The sequence below is a fragment of the Pseudochaenichthys georgianus genome, chromosome 7 (assembly GCF_902827115.2).
Source record: "Pseudochaenichthys georgianus chromosome 7, fPseGeo1.2, whole genome shotgun sequence".
In the NCBI taxonomy this organism is placed as follows: domain Eukaryota; kingdom Metazoa; phylum Chordata; class Actinopteri; order Perciformes; family Channichthyidae; genus Pseudochaenichthys; species Pseudochaenichthys georgianus.
This window is the reverse complement of record NC_047509.1, coordinates 33252227-33277908: the sequence shown is the minus strand read 5'-3', so window position 1 is coordinate 33277908 and position 25682 is coordinate 33252227. Positions and strand designations below refer to the sequence as shown.

The 25682-nt window shown below is 41.1% G+C and overlaps 1 protein-coding gene across 1 annotated transcript in view; it reads right to left on the bottom strand.

The window, feature by feature from the left end:
* LOC117450048 (vitamin D3 receptor A) overlaps positions 1-25682 on the bottom strand; it is a 168374-nt gene that overhangs the window by 69624 nt on the left and 73068 nt on the right. The window lies entirely within an intron of this gene.

The following is a 25682-nucleotide window of genomic DNA, read 5'->3' as shown; positions in this document are numbered from 1 at the left end:
ATTCTGAACTTATATCTTTTTAGATATTTGTTCAGAGCCCTCAAATCAAGTATTGGCCGAATTCCGTTCCCTCCCCGTTTGGGAACGAGGAAGTACTTGGAATAGAAGCCGCCCTGACTCTGCTCGGCGAATTGGAGTCTGTAGCCCCGTGTTACTGTCTTGAAAAGCCAAGCAGATTATGTGAGCATCTTCCACTGCATGCTCCTTAGAGCCAGTGGAGATGTCACGTCTCTTCCCCTATGAGTCTCTATTTGTTGTGTTATGGGGCCCTCTAATGTCTGAACACAGTGGTGCCCCTTTTCGACAATCCCCACCGACACTGCGCATGCGCATGACGGTGGTGCCTTCACAACCCCAGCCGGCACTGCGCATGCGCGTGGCGGTGGTGCCTTCACAGACCCGCCTGTAATCCGCCTTTTCCCGGTCTGGGAGGTTGGTGAGGTTGGTGAGGTTGAGCCATCTCGCTCTTTCCTGCACCACCATGATCCCCATTGCCTTGCCCGTGGCCTGGACGGCGCAGCGTTGGACACGGAGACAAATGTCCGTGACCGCTGCCATCTCGTCCAGAGTGGCTGCCCCCGGGTTACCCGACAGGTCCTCGCAGAGCTCCGCTTGGTAAGTGGTTAGCAGCGAGGACACATTCAGGGCCCTGGTGGACAACGCTGCGGTTTTGTACAGATGTAGCACCCCAGATCAGACTCAAATGGGTGTGTCCCAGTCAAAAGCCCAGCGGATGCCAGTGGCTGGGGGTGATGCCAAATTGCTAGAGGGCGTTGCCCAATTTCCCCATTTTTTCAATTACAGGATTTAACCATGAGATGGCGCTTCATTCACAAAATACACAAAGACAACTAGGTGTTGTAGAAACATCAATAATTTAGATCAAATAAAGTATATAGTTTGCTTTATGCAGTATATTTCTTGTAATATTGTTGGGGTGTTTTTACACGGTACAGTAGATTGAAGTAAATCAACTTATACATTAAGATAAGATAAGATGGACCTTTATTAATCCTGTGGGGAAATTCAGTAGTTCAAACAGCAACAGGGTAAGAGTGAAAAACAGGACAGCACAGATTCACACAGATTAATAAAATCAAAAATAAGATGAGCGATAAAAATAATAATAATGAGAAACTATGAAATAAGAAATGAATAAAACTAAAATGTAATTATCATATCATATATTATAATGTATTGTATTATTAAGTAATATCATACATTAACCCCATTATAGCAGATCCCACATGGAATGGATGAACACATGTATGCATCAATAATTACAACAGAGTATTTCTAAATACAAGTTGTAAAAATACTTATATGTATTTAATATTAACCCTTTGGAGTCGACCGTCACGCCGGCGTGATCAGATCACATGACCTGTTCAAGCCGGTGCCGCATAAAAACAACAGTCCGGACAACATTGCCCTGTGTTTCTGTCGAAAGTACTGGCTTGAAACTATATCCCAGTCTTTGTTTCATGCAAAAAGACCAAGTAAACACGGAGATACAATGATATAAAGTTAATACATTTCAAAAGTATGAAAAATTGAGGCACATATTTGAATATCTTCGCCATATTTGATCATTTTACGAAACGGAAAATACTGGAAACTGTAGATCCTGCTCAACAGGATGTATATGTGTATTTCTGTCGAAAGTACTGGCTTGAAACTATATACCAGTCTTTGTTTCATGCAAAAAGACCCAATAAACACGGACATACGATGATATAAAGTTAATACAGATATATTTCAGAAGTATGAATAATGGAAGCACATATTTTAATATCTTCGCCGTATTTTATCATTTTACGAAACGGAAAATACTGGAAACTATAGATCCTGCTCAACAGGATGTATATGTGTATTTCTGTCGAAAGTACTGGCTTGAAACTATATGCCAGTCTTTGTTTTATGCAAAAAGACCCAATAAACACGGACATACGATGATATAAAGTTAATACAGATATATTTCAGAAGTATGAATAATGGAAGCACATATTTTAATATCTTCGCCGTGTTTTATCATTTTACGAAATGGAAAATACTGGAAACTGTAGATTCTGCTCAACAGGATGTATTTACCTGGGAGGGGGTGAGGTAATCAGTTAACCGGAGTGATACGAAACGAGACGAAAAGAGACGAAGAGGGACGGTGGGAACCGAAGAGAGACGGCGGGAAACGGAGAGAGACGAAGATATACGAAGACAGGCGGCGGGAGACGAAGAGGGGCGGCGGGAGACGAAGAGAGGCGGCGGGAGACTTCGATTGAAGTAAAGTGACAGACAAACATTGAGAATTTAGATATAGTTAGATAGATTTAGAGTTTTGAAGATTCAACTATGATGAAGAGAACTCTGAACGTGAGTCAAACTTTAAGCTTGTTTTTTGACATGGAGGAGGAGGAATCTGTGATGTGACGATACAACAGTGGTGGGACTCATCAGGGACAACAACGAACAGGCCTGAATGTCGATAAAACAAAAGAGATCATTGTCGACTTCAGGAACAAAAAGCACTGTCACCCACCACTCCACATCAACGGCACAGCAGTGAAGACTACAGACAGCACCAAGTTCCTGGGGGTGCATATCACAAGCAGTCTGACCTGGTCCACTCACACTACATCACTATTTAAGAAGGCACAGCAGCGCCTACACTTCCTGCGCAGGTTGAGAAGAGCACAGCTCCCCCTTCCCATCCTCACCACGTTCTACAGAGGAACCATAGAGAGCGTGCTGACCAGCGGCATCTCCATCTGGTCGAGAGACTGCAACGCCAAAGACTGGAAGTCTCTGCAGAGAGTGGTTAGGACAGCAGAGAAGATCATCAGAGTTTCTCTCCCTCCCATCAGAGACACCGCTCAGAAACGCTGCCTGACTAAAGCCCAGAACATTTTTAAAGACCCCACACATCCTCACCATGCTCTGTTCTCCCTGCTGCCCTCCGGCAAGAGGTTCCGCAGCATTAAGAGCAGAACAGCCAGATTCTGCAATAGCTTTTTCCCCCAAGCCATCAGACTGCTGAACAGCAAGTAGACAAGTAACATAAAGATTACATTACGCTGTGTAAAGAGCACATATTTGTTATATAGTATGTTTATTTTATTTATATGTATAGTAAGTCTTTATATTTTAAACGCACACTTTATCTTTAATTTTATCAGCACCACGTCACTATTATTTATTTATATGTACAATTTTAGCAAGTTTTTATATTGTCCTGTTCCTGTAAGCCAGTACAACGAAATTTCGTTGTAATAGTACACTCTGTGTCTTGTTGAAATGACAATAAAGTATGTCTATGTCTATGTCTTATCGATCCGGTCCTATAACAGTACTTTTATCGGTTCTTTTGGAGAAAAGAATAAAGTAAACTAACTAAACAAATTGTGAACAAAACTAACATTGCTTTTTATTAAAATGAAATACATAATAATTTAAAATCAAAAGAAACAACAATGTTTTAACAAATCGTATTAAATAATGTGATGACAGAATTGTAAACAGAATAGCTGAAACTTTAACAAAATAAATAACTCAGTTACCTCTAATCATTAACCCATGTTTGTATAATGTAGTTAACTCGGTGAGTTGCTGCTATTGTAGCATACATAACATACCTGACGTGGAAACGTTACTCGTGGATGGGGCTACAGAGCTACTAGATTCTAGTAGAAAGACAGTTGAAACCGGGGGCATTTCTCCGTCTGAATGTGGAGCACTTTTGCTAAATATTTAGACAAATTGCTCGTGTTAACACCCTTACATGCTAAACTCTTATTCCACTTTTGGTAACGAGTATTGTCCACATCGACACGGCTATAGTTTAACCACACCTCGGAGCGCGTTCTCTCTGCCATTTCCTCCGTGTGTGTGTGTTGCTGCATGTAGCAGCTGCGTGTGTGTAAACTGCCCCGCCCCCTCGCACACAGACGGGGAGAGATCTCTTAAACGGAGTTGGAGACACTTAAACTGCAATGTAATGTTTGTGTAGCAATAATACATACAACATATATCGGGGGCACAGGTTGTTCTTGACAGTCGCACAGTGGGCACACACTGAGTGTTTTGATATTCAGCAAATGTGTACACGCTAAACTGCAGACCTCAAGAAGAAATAATACTTTCATTCACTCACAGCAAAAGTTACTTTACTTAGCCTACTATAAAAACTCACGGTAAAAAAATGCACTCCCTATTCCATTGTCATGAAGGTGGAATCTAACTATATCCAGAATAAGTTTGATTGGATCCAGGGTAGAAACATGTTTATTTCTGCTGTAAAGTTGGGCATTTTAACATGGGGGTCTATGGGAATTGCTCCTTTTTGCATCCATCCCCTGTCGGCCACTAGATGAACTGCAGTTTGTGGCACTTCCTTCTGGGCTTCCCGGCTCTGCGCTATGAAGCGCTGATTGGCTGTATGTTTATTCAGCAGTATTCACTCTCTCCACTAAACGGCTCGTTGCAGCTCTTGCCCCCCCTCCCTGTGAGCCCAGTGTGCTCCGATTGGTCGGGACCAGTCGGCACGTTGTGAATCGCGCTGAGCTCCGTGGAGGTGTGATTTCCTTGTTTAGCGATACACAGCGAAACACAGCCAAACTCATCCTGAGCACACACAAAGTCACAGCCGAAGTAAAAACAATAAGTGTGGCTTGATATTGAGTAAGAAAAAGGTTGATAAACGCTGTGAGAATGGGTCTGCAGAGAGAATTTTGCCGCGATCCCAACTGTCTGTTATCAGCCTGCAGCCAGGGAGGAGAAATCAGCAGAGCTGCCTGCACTGAGTGTGTGAGGAAGTCCGTGGATTGGTCAATTTGGACCAATCCACGGGGGCTTAACGTAACGGCTACGCGGACGTAACGGCTACGCGGACGTAACGTAACGGCTCCACGGATTGGTCCATTTCGTTCCGGGTACGGATGACATCATGCGTACCCGGAAGAATCAAATGGACAATGACGTATCTCCAACGAGGCGTTTTGGGGAGGTATTTTCTGTGTTAGAGTTGTACTCGCTACAGGGTGTACTTTGAGGGTTTTGACTCTGCACACCTTTTACATGCATAAAAATCTTCATAACACACAAGGGGACGGGTAATAACTGGAAAAGCATGACATGGGACCTTTAATAATATAAAAGCTTGTATTTGCGTGCATTTCCTGTTTGGAAAGTGGCGCTGTACTGAGAGTGGAGGTGTCCTGAGATTAGGCTCCATGGACCTGTCAGCTCCGGACTGTGCAAAATGTGTACATGAAGCGCTACGTCATGAACGCAACAAATCTACCCTTGTGGGGGCGTGCTCATGTGATTGGCTTAGAATTGAGGAGACATCTGATTGGCTATAGATAGAACAAATTACAAGTACGAATCGGGTGAGCGTCAGGGGAGTCTCAAAAAACCCACACACGAATGCACAGCGATCCATGCACAGAAAGCGGTTTGTGTTTGCAGGTGCAGAGGTTTTAAACGGAAAACAAATATGTGTGGATCAAAAATACATATGTAAAACTTTTTTCTGTAATTGGATTTTATTTACATGTACAGTGGGGAAAAAAAGTATTTAGTCAGCCACCAATTGTGCAAGTTCTCCCACTTAAAAAGATGAGAGAGGCCTGTAATTTTCATCCTAGGTACACTTCAACTATGAGAGACAGAATGGGGGGAAATAATACAGGAAATCACATTGTAGGATTTTTAATGAATTAATTGGTAAATTCCTCGGTAAAATAAGTATTTGGTCACCTACAAACAAACAACATTTCTGGCTCTCACAGACCTGTAACTTCTTCTTTAAGAGCCTCCTCTCTCCTCCACTCGTTAACTGTATTAATGGCACCTGTTTGAACTCGTTATCAGTATAAAAGACACCTGTCCACAACCTCAAACAGTCACACTCCAAACTCCACTATGGCCAAGACCAAAGAGCTGTCAAAGGACACCAGAAACACAATTGTAGACCTGCACCAGGCTGGGAAGACTGAATCTGCAATAGGTAAGCAGCTTGGTGTGAAGAAATCAACTGTGGGAGCAATTATTAGAAAATGGAAGACATACCAGACCACTGATAATCTCCCTCGATCTGGGGCTCCACGCAAGATCTCACCCCGTGGGGTCAAAATGATCACAAGAACGGTGAGCAAAAATCTCAGAACCACACGGGGGGACCGAGTCAATGACCTGCAGAGAGCTGGGACCAAAGTAACAAAGGCTACCATCAGTAACACACTACGCCGCCAGGGACTCAAATCCTGCAGTGCCAGACGTGTCCCCCTGCTTAAGCCAGTACATGTCCAGGCCCGTCTGAAGTTTGCTAGAGAGCATGTAGATGATCCAGAAGAGGATTGGGAGAATGTCATATGGTCAGATGAAACCAAAATAGAACTTTTTGGTAAAAACTCAACTAGACGTGTTTGGAGGAGAAAGAATGCTGAGTTGTATCCAAAGAACACCATACCTACTGTGAAACATGGGGGTGGAAACATCATGCTTTGGGGCTGTTTTTCTGCAAAGGGACCAGGACGACTGATCCGTGTAAAGGAAAGAATGAATGGGGCAATGTATCGTGAGATTTTGAGTGACAACCTCCTTCCATCAGCAAGGGCATTGAAGATGAAACGTGGCTGGGTCTTTCAGCATGACAATGATCCCAAACACACCTGCCCGGGCAACGAAGGAGTGGCTTCGTAAGAAGCATTTCAAGGTCCTGGAGTGGCCTAGCCAGTCTCCAGATCTCAACCCCATAGAAAATCTTTGGAGGGAGTTGAAAGTCCGTGTTGCCCAGCGACAGCCCCAAAACATCACTGCTCTAGAGGAGATCTGCATGGAGGAATGGGCCAAAATACCAGCAACAGTGTGTGAAAACCTTGTGAAGACTTACAGAAAACGTTTGACCTCTGTCATTGCCAACAAAGGGTATATAACAAAGTATTGAGATTAACTTTTGTTATTTACCAAATAGTTATTTTCCACCATAATTTGCAAATAAATTCTTTAAAAATCAGACAATGTGATTTTCTGGATTTGTTCTTTCTCATTCTGTCTCTCATAGTTGAGGTATACCTAGGATGAAAATGACAGGCCTCTCTCATCTTTTTAAGTGGGAGAACTTGCACAATTGGTGGCTGACTAAATACTTTTTTGCCCCACTGTATATGAAACGGAACACATTTGTGTGTGCATTGAAAAACACAAGTGTGGATCCGGAAATACAAGTGTGAATCCTTTTGCGGATCATGAAATACAAGTGTGAATCCTTCTGTGTGCATGTGTGTATTATGAGACTTTTCTGAGCCCATAAAAACGAAACAGAGGCTGGATGTTGGACGTGTACTACAACATTTGGAAATGAAAACTTAACAGAAACATAAAACAATCCGAATTTTTAACAGCACATCATTCTTATAAACCATTGCACTATAGACATACAATGTTTAGCTATGGAACATGTTGCTCAAGGCAAGTTTCTTGTGTTGTGGCAATAGTTGATCCTTTTCCTGTCATGCCATCCATATATCTTTTTCATCTAGGGCTTAATCATTTAGAAATGATAACTAGTTGATATTAGATTCACTGATATTGCAATTACAACTGCACCACAATACTTCATTCAGAATATTTTCCAGAATTTGTCCTTGACCAACTATTTTTCGCTTATTGCCTTTAGTCCATAAAGCACTTACGATAACATTTAAATGAAAAGGGACCCAATTATGTGCATGTTCAGGTTCATATTATTATTTCTTGCCTCTACTGGGACATGTCTCCTTGCTTTAATGTTCAAAAAGCTCTTTATTTGTTCTCATACTGCCTGTGCTGCATCACCTCTTTTCACCCTCTGTCTAAAACCAGAGCCCAGTCTGCTCTGATTGGTTAGCTGGCCAGCTCTGTTGTGATGTCCCGATGTCTTTCTCTGAAGGGAACACAGGGATTTTCGCCTTTGCAGACCATTAACATGCACAAAAACCTACATAACACACTATAGGAAAGGGAAAAACAACAAAAAGCAAAATAAATGCCCCTTTAAAACTGAAGCCCAAGTTTCAGCTCCATCTCTTTCTTCCCTTACCGTTAGAGGCCTCTCTCTCTCCCTGTGCATTAATCTCCCTCTATCCTCTGTAAACTGTAAACACAAGTGTCCATGATGCTACTGAGAATGCCATCTAATGTCAACAGCTGAAAGATTCAGTGAGAGGGATAATCAGGCTGGATGACAGTCGCTGATGCTGTTGTTTATGTTCCTCTCGGAGCAGCGCGGCAGCTGAGTGCCATCCCGTCGTGTTCAAATTCATAAATCCCCTCATTGCACGTAAACACTCGGTCTCGGGATGCAGACCATTAAGACCCCAACAACAGGCAGTGTGCTAAAGAAGTATTCAATAAAGGACATTTGGCAACACTTACCAAACTTGTTTTTCCTTTCCACACATAAGTATTTAATTCAGGACATGCGTCAAAATAAACCGGAGCCTATTAAAAAGCAGTGAATCCATTCAAGCTCTCACACTAAACACATTAATGGATCAGCTGGTATTTGCAAAAACAATGCCGTGGTACACCAGTAAAGGTTACTCAAGTAGGTTGGTTGCTCACAGTATAAAAACAAGCTTTTAGTAACTTTGGGTTCTGTTTTGAATCGTGCAGGGTATCATTGAAACCTGCCACTAAGGACAGGGACTGCACTTCCCCACACAATGATGACAATAGATTAAGAACAGTGTTTAAGTACATATGCACATACTAGTCAACCAACAAGAGGTTACAAGACTTAGCAGAAAAGTATTGATGAAATTCTGTCAAGGCATTACTAAAATACTGGGTTTAAGAATAATAGAAAGAAGTTTTGGATAGACAGGTAGAGAGGGACACACATAGGAACGTACACTGTGATGAACAATGTGGCGGTACACACGAAAGTACAGGGGATGTGAAGATGGATGTACAGAGGGACATTGAGATTGTATCAATGCATGTATTTGGTTAAATAAAATACAAAAATAAAACTTCAAGAGGGACACACAAACTGTCGTACAGCAGAACCTACTCAGGGGGCATATTGTTATTAATAAGGCTATTATTGGTGTTATTCAGCTGCTATATGAGCTGAAACTCAGGGAATGTGTATGGATCTTCTAAATGACCGAGAAGCAGGCAACTCAGTCAATAGATGCTTTATATGACACAATTCAGATTGTGACTAAAATGTTCTCTGTTCTTGTTTTCGATTATTGCTTGTTACTGTGCTGCTGCCAAGCTTGGCCAGGACTGTCTTATAAAAGAGATGTTCAATCTTAATTGTTGGGTTTTTTTAAAACAGAGGGGCATACAGCTGTATGTACAGTAGGACAGACAGGCATACAGGAGTAGGTACAGACGGAAAGACAGCAGACTGACGTAAAGACGGACATACCGATGTACTGAGGGACTGATGGAGCGACAGACCGCCTAAACACATGCATCTTCCTTCGGCTGGCTGTTGCTGAGGCATAACATTATTTAAAACCTTCAACTAGGGCTGTGCAATTAATCGTATTTTAATCTCGATTAAGATTTTGGCTTGCAAAAATGAAAACAACGTAATCGGAAAAAAAAGATTATTTTGCAGCACTCCGTTTCGCAATAGGCGCGTTCACACCAAGTACTTTTCCCACAAAGGTTCCCGAGAACTCTTTAGTTCTCATGAACTAAGTACAGATCGCGTTCACACCGGAAATTAGTTCCTGGGGATGGATTAGGTAAATGAAGCCGCTGACGTCACTTCTTCTTCTGCTTTGGGTTTACTGGCAGGCCGCAAACAACTTCACGGCGTATACTGCCGCCCAAAATCCCCGGCCAGAAGTCCCCGGAGTTGGGGACTGGCTTCAGTAGAAGCTGCTGGGACTCCCGGCAGCTTCTACTGAAGCCTTCCGAGTAAACGGCCAGAACGCCGACACCTCCTCATCTACACCGCTCCCATGTTTTATTTTGTGTTGTCATAAGTTAGTCTCTCTGCGTTTCTGCGCTGGGCTAATGCTAATAATGCAATGCGAGGATAATAAAATGGCGGCTTCACAAAAGTTTTTGGGAGTTTGACAGGGCGTGGTTTGCATTCCGCCCAGCCAATCAGACACAGGAACCTTTTTCTTCCAGGAAAGTCCCTGCTCTCTAGCAGGGACTGAAAAGGGGGTAAAAAAGGAACTAATTTAGTTCCTGGGACTTTTTGGTGTGAACGCAACTAAATCGTAGTTCTCAGGAACTTTTGTGGGAAAAGTACTTGGTGTGAACGTGCCTAATGATGCTCTCAATTCATCTTGCATTACACATCCTGCGCTTTCGCCCCTCCCTAAAAGCCCTCTCAGCCAGGTTGTGTTGTGGCTTGCAGTCTGTTTAATAAATCCATATAAACACGTTACGAGGGAAGCTTTAGTTGCCGTGTCTTTATTCTCCGGTCTCTAGCTTTCAGTCAACTTTTACTAACCTCGTCAAGCCGGAGCCTCTTAGCACGCTACTTCTGGCTTCCGGATAAGGGGTTACCAAAATAAGAGTACTGCGTGTAGCAGTATAATTAAACATTACAGGTTGTGACTGACATTAGTTATCATATTTATATATGTTTAGTAGGTTGTGGAAGTGCGCTCAAAAATATTTGTTTATCTTCTTTATTGGTATTTATCATTTTGATATTATTTATTTAAATGTAGATATAAATATATTATTTTTTTATTTATTGGTTCTTCAGTTGAATTATACTTAAAGTTCAGGGTATTCAACTGTTCAAATTATTATTTTAATTTGTTTTAAAGTTCAATAAATGGATATTTTCAAAGTCAATGAATAATTGTATTTAATAATCGTGATATCAATATTGACCAGAAATAATTGTGATTATGATTTGTGCCATATTCGCACAGCCCTACCTTCAACAGTGTAATTCAAATAAAAACATTTCCATTAGTATACCACTTATATCTCTTTATCAGAATGATGACCTGCTTCTGCATTGAAAAGTACTGTATCAACATAGACAAAGCCCACACAGTCCAATTTACAACAGTGCAGAAACTGTTGTACCTCATTCAAAAGCTCCATGTAACTTTCTGTGTGCTGTTCTTCTCTGTTTCCCTGCAGCCCCTTCTGTACCCCTTGGAGGCCAGTCCAACTACTGTGCTCTGCTTGTTTGGTTTTCCTCCCATCATAAATCTGATGTTCCATTTAAAAAAAAAAACTATAGGGCCCATGAGCTGCTAAAACAACAAGACCACCTTCCTGGAAAGAGGAACATGTCCTATGATATGTCATAAGAATGATATTGCTGTCTAAATACTGTGTAATAAACAATGTAGTCTTAGAAATACAAGCTTGTGTGTTACTGTGTGAAAGAGGCTTTCGGTTAAATGGAGTATGAGGTGGTCTTATCAATGTATGGATTAATCTGCACCAGTACCAATATCATCAGCATGATTGAGCTTTTTGCCACTACAATACTGTCTGATAATGAATGATCATGTGTTGGCCTTCACCAGAATGTGCTGTTTACACAATATGAGAAATACTTTCAGAAACCACAGGCTGACAAAACTGATTTTTTTGCTGAGAATAAAATCATTAAAGTTGCTAAACAACAATTTCAGCCTGGTGTGGGGCTAGGTTTTTGTGGAATAAATGGTTTGGGATGATGTGGAAATGGAGGTTTGTGTACAATAACATAGAATGACAGATCTACTTAAAAAATATATATTGTACCCCATTTGGGAACATTTGGAATTGTTGATTTAGTATTAAAAGAGACCCTATTTTGGGTTTTCCCTTTCCTGTACGGTGATATACAGGTTTTTGTGCATGTGAATATCCAAACTCACGCCAGAAGGAGTTTCTATATTTCAAATATGAAACCTTAAAATTAGCATAATATGTCCTTTTAAACTGTACTGCAGTAGTTTTTTTGGAAAGACGCTAGAAAAATAATGTCTAATGCTGTTTTCAAACCAAACGCAAATCAAAATTTCGCTCATTATACTCATGCAAGTTTTGCTGCAAGATCATTTGTTTTATTCGCAAATATATATTTTCTGGTTAATTAAAGCCGCTTGAACTCAAAATAAACATATTATGCTGTGATTCTGAGCTTAAAATTGCTAAAAAGGATGTTACAAAATACATAGTGATGCCAATTTGTATTCAGGTCCATCCACAAGGAGTTGAGCAAACCAATTCTAAGAATGTTTTTTTTTCAGAATGATGTCAGATAGGTTAGGACTATGTTACCATTGTAATTTATTAATGATGACAGGTACTTACAAACAGCATGAATTACTGTTTTCTTTCTGATGACGGAATCCCACTGTGATCAAAGAGTTATGGATAATGGAAGAGAAAACACACTGAACTTCCTCTGTCAATACCTTTCAACTCTTGCCATAAACTCACTTAAATAATATTTAACATTCTTGCTTGACTGGTGCCTTTCCCCCCTTTTATATCCCGTGTTTGCAGAGGCCACACGCTGCTTAAGTGGTTTGAACCAAGCGGCAAACTCTGGGGCAGCCCATAAGGAAGTGCCACAAACTGCAGTTCATATATTGGCCGATAGGGGATGGCTGCTGAAAGGAGCAATTTCCATAGACCCCCATGTTAAAATGCCCAACTTTACAGCAGAAATAAACATGTTTCTACCCCTGGATGCAATACAAATTATTCTGGATATAGTTAGATTCCACCTTCATGCAGTGGCGATTCTAGAACATTTTACATGGGGTGGCAAAGGGGGGGCAAGTGGTCATGCCAGGGTGGCATGGGAGGGCGGAGAGTACATGGTATTTTATACTGTATATATAACCTATTTATTGTTAAATCATGCCCTAACACAGGGGTCGGTGCCGCATGCGGCTCTTTAAGCCCTCTGCTCTGGCTCCCTTGAGTTTAGACATAAATAAGAAGGACATTCAATTAAAGTATTTGTAGGACTATTTAAATGTTGTTGCACGGTTGAAGATGTTTCGTATCTTGTATTTTGAGGTGATACTGTGACACATAAATAAAAAACAAAACGGTTTTAATTAGGTCAACTAAAATATGCGTCACATATCCTGCTACGGTCCCGCGCCAGTGCCTTTTCTTACAGGTGAATAACCTGACCCCAGGCTCGATGAGCGAACTATGGATAAATCAAAGAAAAGAAAAGTATCGGAGGAACACAGAGGGTTTAATTCTGCGTGGACAGAGTTGTATGCTTTCACAGCAAACGATGCTGGTTTACCGGTATGTTTGATATGTGGAGAGAAGTTGTCAAAGGTGCTGCAGCCTTTACGTATCGAGGAACAACACGGAAGAGGAAGACAGCTGACGATCTTCAGTCATAATTCAATCACTTAACTCTTTTTAGGGTGCAGCTATATGTTTTATTTATTTCAAAGTGGGTGAAGTTTAATTGTATTTTTTTTCCTTCAAATGTGCAGAGGACTCCCCAAGTGCTGTGTTGATTTATTTTAAAGTAGGCCTGTGTATTTGTTTTTATTCTCCTTATTAGAGTTCTTTGTTTCTTATTAGAGGTTAACAGTTTTATAAATAATAAATGCAAAAAACTAGTTTTTGTGTATGATATAACAATAAATACAACTTTATAAGCTATCAAATATGTGTTGCGGCTCCAGGCAAAACAAATTGTTGGAAAAGGGGGCAAAATGGCTCTTTTGGTCAAAAAGGTTGCAGACCCCTGCCCTAACACAAGTGTTCTTAATGTACAAGAGAAACAAGGTATTCAGACAAACAAACAGCAGAAAATACTCATGATACCCTAGAATTCTGTTTAATGTAAGTAGAGTAAAATTACGTAGTTATAATTACACATATGACATCACCCATCTCTTAAGAGAGCTAAAGGTGACCTGTGCAGCAACACATTTCAATACATGTTTGTCAATACTAAGAGCCGCTAGATTGTAGGGGTGTTGAAATTAATCGTTTCTACGATGCATCGCGATGCGGACGTGGACGATTCTGCATCGATGCAGTGACAGAACATAATCGATTATAGCGTAGTAACGTTGCTTCCTGATTTTACGGCCGCGGCTTTACAATAACGTTTTTTTCTGTCACTTTAATATCAAATCGGTCGGTGACGCAGAGATCAGGGAACAGACGTGACAACGGCACATCGACACCAAACACGGAGCAGTCTGCTTTATCCACCAACACAAGAACACCAGTCCAGAACCAACAGCAGAAGGACCCGCTCTGAATCAGTCCGTGTCGCTGCGGCTCAGACACAAAGGGATTTACACTGAACAAAAATATAAACGCAACACTTTTGTTTTTGCTCCCATTTTTCATGAGATGAACTCAAAGATCTAAAACATTTTCTATAAACACAAAATAACCATTTCTCTCAAATATTGTTCACAAATCTGAAAAGATCTGTGATAGTGAGCGCTTCTCCTTTGCCGAGATAATCCATCCCACCTCACAGGTGTGGCATATCAAGATGCTGATTAGACAGCATGATTATTGCACAGGTGTGCCTTAGGCTGGCCATAATAAAAGGCCACTCTGAAACGTGCATTTTTGCTTTATTGGGGGGGTCTGGGGGGGTCCGAAAACCAGTCAGTATCTGGTGTGAGGGGTAGGATTAGGGTTAGGGTTAGGGTAATGTTGTGAATCGAGTGGCCCGTGTTCGTCGTCCATAACATACGCCTGCCCATACCATAACCCCACTACCACCATGGGCCACTCAATTCACAACATTACCCTAACCCTAACCCTACCCCTAACCCTACCCCTAACCCTACCCCTCACACCAGATACTGACTGGTTTTCGGACCCCCCCAGACCCCCCCAATAAAGCAAAACTGCACGTTTCAGAGTGGCCTTTTATTGTGGCCAGCCTAAGGCACACCTGTGCAATAATCATGCTGTCTAATCAGCATCTTGATATGCCACACCTGTGAGGTGGGATGGATTATCTCGCCAAAGGAGAAGTGCTCACTATCACAGATTTGTTCAGATTTGTGAACAATATTTGAGAGAAATGGTTATTTTGTGTATATAGAAAATGTTTTAGATCTTTGAGTTCATCTCATGAAAAATGGGAGCAAAAACAAAAGTGTTGCGTTTATATTTTTGTTCAGTGTATGTTTTAAAGAAATACTCGCGTTACAATCATGTCAGGTTTTTGGTGGATTTACTTAAGTCTTGGATAGCAGAGTATGAATGTCCTCTTGCTATTTTCAGACGATACGTGTGTCAAGTTTGTGAAGGCATGAAGAAAAAGCTTCCATGATCACCGTCTCCTCTCCGTTCCTCTAAACCCCGCCCCCCCCCTGAAAATAATGAGTGACAGGCTGATAGTAACCTGATAGAAACTTTATTATTCACTTAATCACTGATTGAGATATGATGAAGCTAAATTAATCTCCTACAATCATGGGATTTATGTAACAGTAAGACAGAGAATGTAAGTGTAGTGCAGTATCCACATGCAGTATTTTTGTTTTTATATGCTGTTGTCTGCTGTGTTCAGACTCAAGTCATGTTTGTGATGCCAATTTCAGGACATTCAGTGACCTTTTTTTAACAGAAGACCGTAGCTATAAGCTGCAGCTAGACTGCAGAAGCATTAGTGTTTTGTTTTTGAGGATGGAACAATTTCACACACAGATACTGTATAGGGATGCTAGAGCTATGCAATTGATTTATTTTGGTTTATAAATTAATGTCAAGACATTTACGTTATTGATTTCTGAAGCACTTGCTAAATAATAAAAAGGGAGTTCATATGTATTTACTGCATGTATTCATTGATGAAAAAGAAGCCATGTGCAGTAATATAGAAAATGGAGGATGCAACGCATTGGTATGAATCGTGATGCATCGTGATATCGAATCGAATCGTGAGACCAGTGAAGATGCACAGCACTACTAGATTGTGCTGCTTTAATGGGTGCAAGGAGAATAAAAACATGGTGGTCCAGATGGAGTCTCATCTGCCTCCTGATCACTGCCTCTGTCCCTCTTTCTGACAATTCATCTTTATTCCTCACATACATTTCTTCTTCTCCTCCTCCTCCTCCTCCTCCTCCTCCTCCTCCTCCTCCTCCTCCTCCTCCTCCTCCTCCTGGCTTTCTCCTGCTCTGACCCTCCAGGTGTCTTCAGTGTACTCTCTTTTCCTTTTTCTGTTCGTCCTGACCACTTATTGTTGTTGTTGTTGAATCACTCCAGCTACTCTGGCCTGCAAGAGTACTTGTGAAACGCACTGGTACAAATGCTTGTATAACTTTACACGTTAGGGCCATGTAGCTAATAAGTAGCCTATAATAAATATAAAATCAGAAGGTATTTATCAAGCGCACACAGGCAGCTGTGTTTAGATCCAGTTTGACGGTAAAGAATGTATCCTGGTTTCATTTATCTGGCCTCATTGCTGTGATGTGTAATTTACGTGGATTTAATAGTACCGCATAGTTTAGCAAATAAAGGGATCGGTCTCCCAGCTAGCGCTGTCTGCTAGTGTTGTCACGATGCCAACATTTTGGTTTCGATAGCGATACCAAGTCAAGAATTGCGATTCCAATTCTTTTTCGATACTATTCTTAAAAAAAGGGAAACAGTCTTAAATGTAATTATTGTGCTTTATTTCACACCAGAACCATAACCATAACACAAACTTTCAAACAATGAGAACAATAAATAAAATAAATGACTAGAATTTGTATTAAATACAATTAAGCATCATCTATAAACAACTTTTTTGTTTTTCGCTTCTGGCGTCTTTTTTGTCAACAAGCCGAGGCGCAGCGGCAGTTGCACTCCCACTTGCAGACATGCTCTGGCAGCTAGCGCGTGCACGAGAGAGGGGAGGGACTTAGAGCGTGCTTGAGAGGGGAGGGACTGCAGGCACGGCTGCAATGCAGGGAGTGGAAGCAGAGCGCTGAATACACACGGCTCTTATTAAAACGGCGCTTTCTCTCCGGAGTAACTTTCCCCGTCATTCTTAAAGTACCGATACTAATGAAACGGAGGAATCGTAACGTTTTTAACGGCAGGGTATCGTGGTACCTTTCAAGTATCGGTACACCGTGCAACACAACTGTCTGTGCAGTATTTTGTAACGTAACGTCCCACACAGCGACCGTCTGTTAAATGCTATCGATTCAAACGGCAGCATTTTATTAATATTTTTGTTTCAAGCTCTGATCTTTAGTAAAAACAAAACTAGTGGAAAGGGAAATGCTCCCAGGGGAAGCTGATCCACCTCTCTGCAGCTGTGAGAGCCGCTGTCTGTGTGAACGCCGCTCCGCAGTTTAATGCAGGGCCGTAGCTACATTTTTAACAGGCCTAAGATGATAAATAATTCACTTTTAATTAATGAACTGCTTATTTCATTGCTTGAGAAGCTTGTGGACATAGTGTAGGTTTGTTTCTACATGTACAGTTTTAGGGACGCAAAAGTTAAGGGGGCAGCTGGGGGGGAAAGGCTCTACAGTGGGGGGGGGGGGCAGCTTCCCTTGCCCCCCCGTAGATCCGCCCCTGCCTTCATGACAATGGATTGGGGAGTGCATTTTTTATAACGCACCCCTTTTAGTTATATTAGGTCTTAACGTTTTTGCATAAATTAGGGCGTGCCTCTTTTCCCTTATTTGGATCAAGCTGGAGCAGGCGGGAGTGATACTCTGACGTCACTGTTGAGACGGCAGCGGCCGACTCCGCCTACTAAGGGCTTCTCAGCAACTCTGCAGAAACCTATGGGTGACGTCACGGACACTACGTCCAGTCTATGGTTTAAGCAGGCGACATAAAGGCATAAAGGTTCAAGAGATTGTCCCTAAACCGGAGCTCACAACAGCAACCCAGCAGGCATCAACACTACATAAGTGTCCCTGAACTTCTACACCCAGACTACACCCTGCCAGCTGCAGTGCTGCTGCTCCCAGGCTGACCCCGACCTCCGACCTCCCAGTGGAGGTGCCAAGAGAAAGGACAATTCTCCCACTGGGATCAATAAAGTGACACCATTGTTTGAAAGAGGACCCTCTTTGTTTGAATTGCCATCTGCTTACAGGGAAGAAGTTGACTTTTTTCATCTACACAGACTATGGGAATACTGCCAAGATGGATGTATAGCTGCTTAGTCCGGCAAGAAAACGAAGGCCAAGCATATATAAACTTCTGTCGCAAATGCATGGCTGCAGAACGAATCAGATCCTACTAATAGATGGACCACAGTCAGACCTGCAGAGAAGCAACATGTTGATGAATAAGATAAGTCCACTTTTCTCACTTTAGCAGGAATTGAAACTAATCCGACTCCTTTCTTCTTATTTTTGTTAAAAAAATAGCTCCTTTGCATATGACAATAAAGCCTTTGAATCGATTGTACCCATCTGTTTAAAATGAAGATGTTTCGATTTAGACAAGCATCCTCTTCTTCTCTGCTCCCTCAGGTGGGCTTCACTTCCTAAGAATGTCAGGCCGAGTAACATTCTCAACAAAGAGTCATGATACCCTCACTCCCTCTCCTTCCACATAGTTTCCCTTCAAAGCCCAGCAGTAACCCAGTACTGTATATGGCTCCATATAGGAGGGTACCATAGGAAATGGAATCTGAGGGGTTCACTCTATAGGCGGCACAACAGGGCGCATGGCCTACTTTTACCACCAGCTGCCTCACAGTGGGCCTCACTAACAGCTAACCGCCATAAAACCCAGTCCAGTACAATACAACAAAGCGGCAGCAGGGCAGAGCTTTGCACGCACACACACACACTAAACAACCATCCGCTGGAAAACTAAACAGCAGCTCCTCATGTTTCCTCACGATGATTTATTCTCATCTTTGGGGTGTTTACGGATCTTGAAAGTGAAATTTGTGAAATTCCGTGAGATCAATTGAAAAATAAAATGTTGCTCCCAAGGTATTTGATTCTTCTTTGGCTGCATACATCCTCATCAAAAGGTAAACTAAGAAATCCCAGAGGACGCGCAGCATGTGAACCTCAACAACCAACTTTGGGTTCAACCTCAATGTGGGACAAAAAGATCAAAGCTAGGGGTTTTGTTTCTAGTCAACAGTGGGTAATGGAAATTAAAACGGGGTCCATAGTTATGTTCCAAAGCCATCCTTCTATCTTAGGTAGGCTGAACATAATATTATTTTGTGTAACAACTAGGGCTGTCAAGTTAACGCGTTAATAACGCAAACAATTTTATTTTAACGCGATTAACGCATGTGTATTTTTTGTCCTCGGCCGCATCGTAGTTTCAGAGCGCATCGAGTTTAAAATACCATCTACAAGCTGATGCTGACAGCCCCGCTCCTGCCGCCCGCTTGCAGCAGACCACACTTCCACGCTCACCGGCAGGCACCGACTGGCCATCGGGGGGACCGGGAGGGTGTGTGAATGTGTGGCGCGAGCGAAAGAGAGAGAGAACGCCTTACGTGTATTGTTGTTGTTAGCATCTGGTGCTAGCTAGCTGCGCTAACGGATATAAGGAGCTGTTTCAATGAAAACAGAGGAGCGACATTTCGCGGACAACTGCGCCGAACACTTGACTTTATGCAGGCAGCCAGACAGTGGGACAGTGGACAGTGGGACAAAAGTCAGCACACTCAGCACGGATAGTGCGCGCAACATGATTGCAGCGTCCAGGCAGCTCCCGTTCGAGAGGTTCCAGGTTGAATTGAGGCGAATATTTATAATGTTCAGAGGTTGTTGTGTTTAATATTCATGAGAATATTTGTCATTGTTCAAATGATAATAAACAAACATTTGCATAAAGCATATTTGTCCACTTATATGTTGATAAGAGTATTAAAAACTATCCCTCTAAGGCACATTTAGAACAGATAAAAAAATGTGCGATTAATCTGCGAATAACTATGGACAATCAGTCGATTAATCGCGATTAACTATTTTTAATTGACTGACAGCCCTAGTAACAATGTGTTTCTATTATTTCGTTCGCCCTATTTACCAATGAAGGAAGGCTAAATGATGGAAACACCTTACTGTATAATGCAGTACAGATGTTCAACATCCTTTATTATCTCCCCAAACCACGTCCAACACAGACGGATCATAATAACCTGTATAAACGGGAGAATGTATTGCAGGCCTGTTTCACAGCATTAGTTTGATAACTGGTATTGAGTATATAATAAGACAAAATTCTCTATCTGGATCTGCGTGATGTAAATGCGACAGGAATTTGAAATTCCTTCACATATAAACAAATATTTTAAGACAATTTGTATGGATCTGTGGCAAACAAAGTTATAAAGTAATACAGTTTGGAAGGGCATAAAAGAAAGTGCATTTGAATATATAATATACACAGTAGGACGTACAAATTAATCCATTCGAGCAGCAAATACAGCACCATATAAAAAAGCAAGGGCAAGACATGAAACACGGAGAGCTCAGTCTTGATCTGCACAGATGCCTGTACATCTAACAAACGAGCCTTCAGGCCATTAAAAGAAGGCGGAGTGTGTGTTGTGTGTGTGTGTGTGTGTGTGTGTGTGTGTGTGTGTGTGTGTGTGTGTGTGTGTGTGTGTGTGTGTGTGTGTGTGTGTGTGTGTGTGTGTGTGTGTGTGTGTGTGTGTGTGTGTGTGTGTGTGTGTGTGTGTGTGTGTGTGTGTGTGTGGTCTGTTTGAAAGATTCTAATGGAGAGTCTCTATTGGCTGCAAATGAACCCTACACAGAGGGACTGATGTGATTGGCTGTTACATGGCGCGCCCCTGACACAATTAAGTGGCCCTAGCTTCAACCAATATCAGACTCACACAACTATCCACATTGAGAAAGGATTTTTTGTCTGCTAAACCGCACAAACAAATTAAAGAAATATCAAATGTTGTGTTGTTTTGTACTTTACAAATCTTCCTTTAATTCTGTAGAAGTAACATGTAGAAACATGCTTTCAGATTCAGTCCATGCTCTATATAATCTTCATATCGCTTTAAACATTATAAAAAGTGCTAAATAACCAGCCACGTTTAAGATAATACTATATTTACCAGAATATGCCTTTAGATTGTAATCAAAATAATTGTTATTCCAACAAATAAATGTCATGCACTTGATGCTCTAATTTTTATTGTTTAAAAGTGCATCCATCATGTTGTAAAAGCCCCAACTTTTAAAACAGTGACCAATAATTGTTGTGCAGTAACAGTCACATATTTTAACTGATCCAGCTGCCCTTACACTGATGCAGTGCAATTGCAAATATATTTACTTATCTTATCTATTAAATGCTCCAGTAATAAAGGATCATTCGATTAACATCCCTATCTTGCTCAAATGCACTTTAGCTGAAATGAAATACAGCCTCCTTCATTTACATACAACCACACTTATTTATCACACGTACCACAACGTGTTTGTATCTCCTTCCCACACGCCTACTCCCCAGCAGGAGAAGTGCTGAAGATGCTGCTCATTGTCTGCATGGTGTGTTAGTGTGTATACATAAGTAGAGGGGTTACTTAAGGCACTATAATAACAGGGAAAGGAAAGCTGAGCTGGGATAGAAGACGGGTGGCATCCTCTTTCACTCTCTTCTTCTTTCTTTTTCTTAATGGTGCAGGTGGCGGCAGACTAACCCACACACACATCTCCGTCTCAAACACAAACAGATTTAAACATGGGAGCAGCCCAGAAAAACACGAAAAATAGAAATGAAATTAAACACACGACTGGGTGTACAGCAAGCAGTGGCAAGATGTGAGAATATGAATATGACAAGCCAATCAGAATATATAGGTCCCACACTAATTAAGAGTAAAAGCAAAAGAAGTGTCCTCTTCCAAGGCAAAATAACATGTCAAAACGTGTTTGAAACATCACTTCACTAACTCCTCTCCTAGATTATTTCCCCTAAGTCTACTCCATGTTGCATTTCAAATACTTCTGAATGCATTAAAGATTGTAGGACAATGTGTTTGACATAAACAAAATCCAAGAAGACAAAAGTTTGGACAAATACAACATTGAAATGTGGTGTCTGATTAGATTAAAATTCCATCGATTTAAGATTTAAATCAGTTTTGACCCGGGCCAGTCTTCCCTGTGTTTCCCCCCCCCTTACTGCTGCTAATCCACTACAGCAAGCTTTGAACTTTAGACCTTGTTTTCTAGGCAGAGGATGAAAACGAGCAGACGGTCGGGCTGCTAGAGAGGGCGGAGCCAGAGAAAGAGAGGGCGAGACAGAGGGCAGCTTGTAAAGAAAGGAATCAAGCATTGACAAGGAAAATAAATAAGGCGGGAACTTAGGAATGAAAGGAGAAAGTGAAAGAGAGATGGGTTGAAGGGGTTAAGGAGGAAAGAAAATAGTGAGAAATGGAAAAAAACATGTTGGTAAAGGAAGATTAAGAAAGATGGCAAGGACACATGGTTGAGGAAATGCAGGTATATTGAAAAGAGACAAGCAAGTGGGAATAAGAGGGAAGAAAATTATAAAGATAAACCGATTTCATGTGATCTAAGACAATCCTTTTTCCAGTGCTTTTCCTTTTTGTTTGTTGGTGATTAGAAGCAAAGTGATCTTGGCAGAAGTTCAACCGCAGAAGGGTTTAATGCCGTACAGTCAGATAGAAATCTACCTGCACATTATGCTATTTGTTTGTAGTTTATGTTCACACACATTTCCAAACCAAATTCAATAACTTGACAAGACTGACGGAAAAATCCCTCTCTGTGTATGCATGCACAGATGAGTGGAGGCTCACTCAATCAATAGATCCTTGTCAATTGCTGACCTAGAAAATGTGAATAAGGGCAAAAGGACACCAGCTGATTGACTGGGCATCGTGTCATGTGGAGTCAAAATGTGGAGTCAAAAAGATGATTGGGATTATTGAAATCTATTACAAATATTGGTCACAAGTTGCAATTTTTCTAATAGCAGTAAAGTGTGTTTTACTTTCTTGTGTTCACTGGCCAACCTTCATTCTCATCTGACTCTATAAGGCACTAGGCTGGTATAGAGTGGTGCAGGAATGAGACCTAAAACCAGGCCCGGACTAACCATCGGGAGGACCGGGAGGTTTCCCGATGGCCTGGCCTGTTAAGTGGCCTGCTGGCCTGAGGATTTGTTTGTATGTATGTATTGTGAACGCAACGCTGCGCAAATGTGGGTCTGACTCTGCCTCACAGAGGCTGTCTACATGATGTGGCCTGCCGACATGGCCACTTTCATACAGATCATACACTAATGCGCTCGATTGGTCTCTGTGTGTCATTCAAGCTCGGGAGGGTGTGTAGGTGTGGTGCGAGCGAGAGAGAAAGCGCGCTTACCGGTTACGTGTATTGTTGTTGTTAGCATCTGGTGCTAGCTAGCGGCGCTAACGGATCTATCAACAAGGTGGGGGGAGAGTCCTCTCCAGTCAGACTGAGAGACTGATAACTACAGCTCAGGTGAGGTAAAGGACTTTAGAGTGTTTAGATAGTTAACTTGGTCTAAGTTCTCTCTGTGGGTCTCAAATGGTTTGGTCACCATTTATGTAAACACATATTTCCATTTGAAGGGGGAGTGATTAGTAAAATATGCATGAATAATAATACAAAAAAAAGTTAACTAGGTGAAAAAAGGTAAGATAAACTTGAAAAACTTGTTGAGAGCTAAAACTAGTCTTTGCTGCTGCCTCAAAGAGGAGCAGGGGGGAGACAGGTGAGGCTGGTTCAGGAGCCCAGACACACTATGCCATACTAACTATAAATGAACCAAAAACAAATAAATAAACAAGTTTCAATGTTTTTTCATATTGAATATGGTATGTTATTGGTTATGGCCATGTTCTTATGATTTTATGATTATTTAAATGTGTACAGTTATGTTTCATATGGGTGTAGTCTCTTTATTTCCCCCTCAAAGTGCACCAGATTGATGCATTTAAGTCCAACATTTAAAAAGTATTAGTATTAGTATTCTGGGGTAGTTTTAAAGTGTATGACTATCACTATGGGCAGCAACGCTGTAAATATTGACAAATAAATCCAGGAAAATGACGCAAAAGAAAACTGGTAGTGGCCTGGTTGGGTGTATAATTCCCGGCCTGACTTATTGTCCTAGTCCGGCCCTGCCTAAAACCCAAGAAATCAGTTTAATACAGATGTAGCACTCTAGAACAGACTCCAGCCAACAGCTTCCTGCCAAAGACCCAACGGATCCCAGCGGCTGGGAATGTTAAGCCCTCCCACTATTTTCCAAGAGGGCGTTGCCAGATTTTCAATTTCAGGATTTAACCATTAGATGGCGCTTCATTCACAAATACAGAAAGGCAAGTTTCATGGACTTTCAGTACTTCAGTTGTGTTTTGGTGAAGAGCATTTGAACACATATTTGTTATGGTTTTCACAGGCTACTACAGTATAACGAAAAAACATCAATATTTTAGATCAAATAAAGTATATCTAATCTTGTAATTCAATAATATATAGTCTTTATATATGAAATAATCATAATTATAATGTAAATGTTTACACTTCTTTATTTTTTATGCTCATACTTTTACAATAGTTTGCTTTAATATGCAGTATATTTTTTGTAATGTGTTTTTGTTGTTTGCTTCCTCCTGCTCCCTTTCGGACACATACTGTATGATTCATTATTAATATGAAGATATTATTAAGATAAGATAAGATGTTACTTTATTGATTGAACGTTTTTGTTTAGAGTTCTCTGGCTCACATTCCGACCATTATTTAAAACAATAGGCGCTTTCACACCGTCTACAGTTTGATTTGCATAGAGGAAGCTGTGGCTGAATGGCCGGTGATTAGGTGTGGCGCATTTATCATTAAGTGATCAGAGCTGCCTGCCTGCCGTCAGATTTCATTTAAAAAACCATGTTTAAAATCCAAGGGTGAAACTTTGGTTTGAGAAGTGGGGGGGGGGGGGACACGAAACACAATTAAACCTTTTTCCGATTTAATTCAATTTCCTGCCTTTCTACAAATATATTAGGGACTATGGTGTTAAAAACAGGGTTCTTACACCTTTTCCAAAGTCAAATTCAAGCACTTTTCAAGCATTTTCAAGGTGCATTTTCTAGCTTTTCAAGCATCTTACAGCTGTTGTAAATTACATATCACGTACTCAAATGATTATTTCCCTACCTCACATTAAATCAGATGTTCTTTATGCTATAAACAACCAAATGTGTGTTTCGTGATAGCATTGTACATGAGGATGAAAAATTCAAGAAAATAAAACAAAGTTTAATATTTCAAAATGAGTGATCTGTACGTAGACTAGGCATCCCATATAACCTGTCTGAGCCAATATAAAACAATCAACCAAATACTATTTTTGAGGTACTTTTAGGTTGGCAGTAAACATAAGTCAGAGGTAAATGGTGTACTTTTGCTCCACTACATGTATTTAATACCTTTAGTTTAGAGATGTCCCGATCCGATCACGTGATCGGGGTTCGGAGCCGATCATGTGATTTTCAAAAGATCGGAATCCGGAGAAAAAAATCGGGGATCGGGATTCTTTTTTTTTTTTTTTATAAAATATTTTTATTATTTTATTTAATGTTACAAAACAAAAATGACCATGTTCACGTCTTAAAGTCATCCTGAGGCCTTAGTTTTGGTTTAAAATTACACAACATCATGTATGTGTTGCTTCTTTTGGGCTTGTTTTCATAGACCTGGTTGCTTATTTCTCTCAAATCTGGCAACAGAGTGGGCGCA